We start from the raw sequence: 7,500 nt of genomic DNA on the forward strand, positions 1-7,500 counted from the left end.
CAATAATCTGACTTTAACTACATAATCTGACTTTAACCAAATAATCTGATTTAAATTAAATAATCTGACTTTAAATTAAATAATCTGACTTTAACTATATAATCTGACTTTAACTAAATTATCTGATTTTAAATTAAATAATCTGACTTTAACTATATAATCTGACTTTAACTAAATAATCTCATTTTAACTAAATAATCTGACATTAACTAAATAATCTGACTTTAACTAAATAATCTGACTTTAACCAAATAATCTGATTTAAATTAAATAATCTGACTTTAACTATATAATCTGACTTTAACTAAATTATCTGATTTTAAATTAAATAATCTGACTTTAACTATATAATCTGACTTTAACTAAATAATCTCATTTTAACTAAATAATCTGACATTAACTAAATAATCTGATTTAAATTAAATAATCTGACTTTAACTAAATAATCTGACTTTAACTAAATAAATAAATTCAAATTAATAATCTCACATTACCAACATGAAAATAATTTCAATTTAAAAACATCTCACTTTATCAACATGATCATAATCTCAGGTTTAAAATGATCTCAGGTTTAGAATAATCCCAGCATTATGCCCCTCCCTCTCTTCACTCAATTCAGCAGCAGAGGTGAAGTCAAATGTTTTAATCTGGTTTAACTCTTCAGTCCATTCAGGTTTTTATCAACAAAGAATCACTTATTCGCTAATTAACTAAGTACAAACTAAACTGTCAGTGACTTGAATAAAACGATTCTTTCAAATCAAATAATGAATAATCATTGTTTTTCTGTGATTTTTCAGCTTCTTAAATGTGAATATTTCTGGTTGAAATCATTAAAACAATCCTGGATTTTCTCAGGTTAACAGTGATGTTATGATGTCATCCTAGTTTCTATGAAACTGACCTGATTTTATTGTTTCATCAGATTATTATTTACACATTTAATTACAGAGAAATTCAATATTATGATAAAACATCAGATTACAGGATAATCCAGTGTGTTTATGTTTCTATTAGATTTTGACAGTAGATTATTGTGGATTATTGTCATCAAACACACAGTGATACAAGTTATAAATGATAAAATCAGAGTTTAAAGCTGTGTTTTTGTGTTTTATTCTGATGAAGGATTTTAATCCTAATCTTCATTTTAATTTGAATCCTTTTCACTGAAACTGAAAGATAACGTTAGCAGCGGCCGGACTCCGCCCCCTCACAGACAGACGTGTGCGGCTCTCGTGTGACGAACACGAACACAGTCGCACGAGACACGACAAGATCCAAGAGAGAGGGGGAGATAATCCCTGCTGCTTAATCCTTAATCCAGATCACACACAGAGAGAGGGAGAGAGATGGAGAGAGAGAGAGAGCGCTGCAGTAAATGTGTTTGAGGAAAAACAATAAAAAAAGGTTTAGAGTTGAATAAAGTCTTTTTATTTTTTTACGGTAAAAACACACTTTTACTAAATGTGTGTTTTTAGTTTGTGATGAAACTTCATCACATCAAAGTAAAACTAACGGAATAAATGTGTTCTTTAGGCTTTGATTGACATGTTTTCATTTGTTCATCTATGAACGTATTCATGTTTTAAAGGAACAGTGAAGATGTTGAAGCAGCAGGTCAAACACACCTGTCTGTTATTGATCACACACACACACACATGCACACACACACACACACACACACACACACACACACACAGGTGTCTCATTAATCTCTCACTTTATCTTCTTTACACTCAGATGAAACTCTGCACCTGCTGAAGCTGCAGCATCACTCACTGCCGCTGACACTGTGTGTGTGTGTGTCTGCGTGCCCAGGTATTACTAATGTTGTGGGGACCTAAACCTGTTCACACACTCACATTATGGGGACTTGTTTCCTTGTGGGGACTTATGTAAATGACTAGATTTTAAGGTGAAGATATGTTTTAAGGTTAGGATTAGGGTTAGGATTAGGCCAGTAGTAATTGTAGTTAAGGTTAGATTAAGTCTCCAGAAAATGAATGTAAGTCAATGGGTCAATGTCCCTTCAAGTCATGAATGTGTGTGTGTGTGTGTGTGTGTGTGTGTGTGTGTCAGGAAAAAAGTAACTTGATAAATGATGGTTTTAGGAGGAAGTTTTGGTCTCCATGACGACCACTGCACACACACACACACACACACACACACACACACACACACAGAGAATATGATTTCCTCACTGTGACTCTTGTTCTTGTTCTTTGGCTACAAAGTGTCCTGGAGGTCAAAGGTCGCCTGCAGACTTCAAACCCTTCAGAGTCAAATCCTCGGGGATCAGGCGGTCGCGTACATTTGAACCCACACACTCACTTCCTGTTGAGTGAGGTCAGAGGTCACAGCTTGAGGTACCTGAAGGCAGCACAGGCTCAGTGGCTCACCTGAGGTGCGTTCAGGCGTAACGGGATTAACGACCAATCAGCTGCTCTGCTTCTCTGCAGGAAACAAAATAATAACAATAATTATTATTATTATTATTACAATCACATGATCAATAAAGAAGGAAAAACATGTGACCTTTGACCTTCATTCTTCTCCTCTAAATCCGTGATTTTCATTCTGGATCAAACGTGAAGAATTTAAACTGTGTCTCCTCCTCCTGTGCTGACAGAGACTCCGCCCCCCTGCTCCTCACAGGTCAGAGGAAAGGTCAGAGGTCAACTCGACAACTGGCAGCGGTCAGGCTTCTGTGACCTGCAGCAGCTTCTGTGCTCGGTGTCGTTTTCCAGCAGAGCTCGGTACGGTGGCCTGAGAGTTCAAAGCATGATCACAAGTATGGACAACTCTGTGTGTGTGTGTGTGTGTGTGTGTGTGTGTACCAGTGTTGTAAAGTAACAAAGTACCTCAGTAAAGTACAAATACTTTGTTACTTTACTGAGGTACTTTGTTATTTATACCCTCTAGTAACTTGTACTTTTACTCCACTACATTTCCTCTACGACCAAATCAAACCAGAAGAAGACGAGTTGCTATTATGGTCTGTATTTATATAACACTCCAGTGTTCACACATTCACACGCTGCAAGGTATTGAACCCTCAACATTCCCCTCACCACTGATCCACCGTGGCTCAATCCTAACTCCTTAAGTCAAAACTTTAAGACTTTGACTTTTTCTGGTCTCACACTTGAACTTTGACTCTTTAAAAGATTTAAAACACAGAGACTGCAAAAACTCAACATCACAAACATACTCAAACAATAACTCAATAACTCAATAACTCAATACCTCAATAACTCAATAACTCAATAACTCAGTAACTCAGTAACTGAATACCTCAATACCTCAATACCTCAATAACTCAATAACTCAATAACTAAATAACTCAATAAGTCAATAACTCAATACCTCAATAACTCAATAACTCAATAAGTCAATAACTGAATAACTCAATAACTGAATAACTAAATAACTCAATAACTCATTAACTAAATAAGTCAATAACTCAATAACTCAATAACTCAATAACTAAATAACTCAATAACTCATTAACTAAATAAGTCAATAACTGAATAACTCAATAAGTCAATAATTAAATAATTAAATAACTGAATAACTAAATAACTCAATAACTAAATAACTCAATAACTGAATAACTGAATAAGTCAATAATTAAATAATTGAATAACTCAATAACTAAATAGGTCAATATTTCAATAACTGAATTACTCAATAACTAAATAAGTCAATAACTCAATAACGCAATAACTCAATAACTAAATAAGTCAATAACTAAATAGCGCAATAACTACATAACTCAATAACTGAATAACTAAATAACTCAATAACTGAATAACTCAATAAGTCAATAATTAAATAATTGAATAACTCAATAACTCAATATTTCAATAACTGAATAACTCAATAACTAAATAAGTCAATATTTAAAAAACTGAATAACTCAATAACTAAATAAGTCAATATTTAAAAAACTGAATAACTCAATAACTAAATAAGTCAAAAACTCAATAACGCAATAACTCAATAACTAAATAAATCAATAACTCAATAACTAAATAATTCAATAACTCAATAACTGAATAACTCAATACGTCAATAACTAAATAACTGAATAACTCAATACGTCAATAACTCAATAACTGAATAACTGAATAACTCAATACGTCAATAACTAAATAACTGAATAACTAAATAACTGAATAACTGAATAACTCAATACGTCAATAACTAAATAACTAAATAACTGAATAACTCAATAATTCAATAACTGAATAACTGAATAACTGAATAACTGAATAACTCAATAAGTCAATAATTAAATAATTGAATAACTCAATAACTCAATACGTCAATAACTCAATAACTAAATAACTAAATAACTAAATAACGGAATAACTCAATAACTCAATAACTAAATAACTAAATAACGGAATAACGGAATAACGGAATAACTCAATACGTCAATAACTCAATAACTCAATAACTAAATAACTAAATAACTAAATAACGGAATAACTCAATAACTCAATAACTCAATAACTCAAGGTAACAAACTTGTTTGTCGAGTTCGGCTCGAGTTTGGGTTTGGACAGAAAAACTTGATGTCACAGAAACCTGGAGCTGAGTCCAGGTCGGATGACCTCTGACACCAGAGAGTGTGTGCGCGTGTGCGTGTGTGTGTGTGTGTGCGTGCGTGCGTGTGTGTGTGTGTGTGTGGGGCAGAAGTGTGCCGCCTGGCAGCCAAAAGACTGATCCTGAATCCTGAATGAAGGCAGCAGATCTGGCAAAGCTCCTTGGAAAATCCCATTAGGCCCCCCCACAAAAAAAGCCCCCCCGAAAGGCACTTGTTGCCTTGCCCCCCCCCCCCCCCCCCCCCACACACACACACACACAGCTCTTCACCCCCGGCTACATTTCTGCCTCTTTGTCCTCGTCTCTGTCTCTTTCTGAGATTTCATCACATTAGTTCCACTGGGAGCTGGAAACCTGCCATAATTACCTCTCTGATGCCAACGGGGGGGGGGCATCAGCCGAAGATCATCACTCTGAACAGACATGTGATGTCATGTGACGCATCACTGAGCACGTGCAGAGTAAACACCTGCTGTCATCAAAGACGTCTGAAACAGGATTACTGACGAGTAAAAAAGTGGAAATGTTCCTTTAAAAAACAGCTTTTATTCAAATCAACCGAGTTCACGACGACTTCATCTCACTGTGAGACACACACACACACACACACACACACACACATCACCAAGTTCAAATGTCTGATTTTGTCTCTTCACTGTTTGAAATCCTTTGTTCAGTTTGACCTCAGTGACACAAAGTGACCACACGAGGCAGCAGAGGAGCAGCAGCTAATCACTCTGTGGGCTTTGGTGTGGGAGAGTGAGTGGTTCACAAACTTCACTTTCCTGTGGTAAAGTCTGTCTCACACTGAGACAAAGACGTTTTCTCTTGTGATAAATATTAGTGAACCGTACGTGTAAAGGAAATAAAACCTTAAATCTTCGTCCTGTGAGACGTCCTGTGAGACGTCCTGGGAGACGTCCTGTGCGAGACGACCCCCATTCAGCCTCGACGTGTAACTGGAGCTCGCCGTATTATTATTAGACCCAGAGAGCTCAAACTGCTAGTTAGGGCCCGGCCTCTGCGGTGCCACCTTCAGACCGGCTCCATTGTGTGCGACGCTCCAAGCCTGAGATTATGTGGTCGGGTTCAAAAACAGGCCCCGCCCCCTCCCGGGCTCTTTAAATGAGCTCTATACAGCGCCGGGAGGGAGGGGGCAGTGCGGCGAGCTGGTCAGGTTGCTGTGGTCACCTGGAGCCGGTGCCACCCAGCAGGACTCACCCTTTCATCCTTTGTACCGCTGAACAGGAAGGGGAGGGGCTTTTATTTTGCCATGCAGCTGGTAGAGACACTTCTTTCCCCAACAACCCCCACATAACACACACACACCCCCCTCCAAGAGGAGGAGGAGACACACCTTCATCTCCATCCTGTTCTAAACGTCACCTTAATTCACCTCAGCTGCAGTGTGTGTGTGTGTGTGACCTTCATCATCATCATCGATGATGAAGAATCTGTGGGAAAATAAACCTTGATTTTGAAAACTATGAGTTTGTGTTTTGGATAAAACTTGTAACTTGTGGAAACAGAGACTTTTAATTTTGTGTCTGAGAATCGAAGGCTTTTATTTTGAAAGCAGAGGGCAAATTAAATTTAATAAATTTAAATTTAATTTGGTGCAAATTAAAAAGAAATGGGGCTAGGGTTATGTTTTAGTGTGGACCAACAGAAAATGAGGGTTTTATTTTGAAAAGGTTTTAGTGTGGACCAACAGAAAATGAGGGTTTTATTTTGAAAAGGTTTTAGTGTGGACCAACAGAAAATGAGGGTTTATTTTGAAAAGGTTTTAGTGTGGACCAACAGAAAATGAGGGTTTTATTTTAAAAAGGTTTTAGTGTGGACAAACAGAAAATGAGGGTTTTATTTTGAAAAGGTTTCAGTGTGGACCAACAGAAAATGAGGGTTTTATTTTGAAAAGGTTTTAGTGTGGACAAACAGAAAATGAGGGTTTTATTTTGTAAAGGTTTTAGTGTGGACCAACAGAAAATGAGGGTTTTATTTTGAAAAGGTTTTAGTGTGGACCAACAGAAAATGAGGGTTTTATTTTGAAAAGGTTTTAGTGTGGACCAACAGAAAATGAGGGTTTTATTTTGAAAAGGTTTTAGTGTGGACCAACAGAAAATGAGTGTTTTATTTTGAAAATGTTTTAGTGTGGACCAACAGAAAATGAGGGTTTTATTTTGAAAAGGTTTTAGTGTGGACCAACAGAAAATGAGGGTTTTATTTTGAAAAGGTTTCAGTGTGGACCAACAGAAAATGAGGGTTTTATTTTGAAAAGGTTTCAGTGTGGACCAACAGAAAATGAGGGTTTTATTTTGAAAAGGTTTCAGTGTGGACCAACAGAAAATGAGGGTTTTATTTTGAAAAGGTTTTAGTGTGGACCAACAGAAAATGAGGGTTTTATTTTGAAAAGGTTTTAGTGTGGACAAACAGAAAATTAGGGTTTTATTTTGAAAAGGTTTCAGTGTGGACCAACAGAAAATGAGGGTTTTATTTTGAAAAGGTTTTAGCCGCCTCTGTGTCCCTCTCCTCCACACCTCGGCCGAGTAAGGTCACATACGCTAACACAGTTGCTAACGTTAGCGATCATGGACGCGATGAGAGTCCGGGATCTTTTTACATGAGATTTATTGGAGAGAGTATTTATAATCTCCATAATCTCAATAATCTAAAGTGTTAGAGATTTATTTCATGATTGTTTTAATTTAAAAATCATCTTCAGTGAACTTTAACAGTTTCTCTCTGTGTTAGCGTTAGCGTTAGCATGCTCTTAATGAGATTTAGATGCAGGAAGTTTTTAAAAAGTCTTTAGAGGACTTTGAGTCTTTGAAGACGTTAAAACGAGAGTATAAAGAGCGAGGCGGCGGGGGATCGTGAAGAGGC

The 7,500-nt window shown here is 36.7% G+C and overlaps 1 long non-coding RNA gene across 1 annotated transcript in view; it reads right to left on the reverse strand.

The window, feature by feature from the left end:
• Nucleotides 1-7,500, reverse strand: part of LOC131472362 (uncharacterized) — a 22,792-nt gene that overhangs the window by 4,531 nt on the left and 10,761 nt on the right. Inside the window, exons 2-3 of the long non-coding RNA XR_009242089.1 lie at nucleotides 2,549-2,772; nucleotides 2,208-2,459 (exon numbers count right to left, since the gene is read on the reverse strand). This is a non-coding gene — a long non-coding RNA (uncharacterized LOC131472362). The remainder of the gene's footprint in view (nucleotides 1-2,207; nucleotides 2,460-2,548; nucleotides 2,773-7,500) is intronic.

The sequence above is a fragment of the Solea solea genome, chromosome 14 (genome assembly GCF_958295425.1).
Source record: "Solea solea chromosome 14, fSolSol10.1, whole genome shotgun sequence".
In the NCBI taxonomy this organism is placed as follows: domain Eukaryota; kingdom Metazoa; phylum Chordata; class Actinopteri; order Pleuronectiformes; family Soleidae; genus Solea; species Solea solea.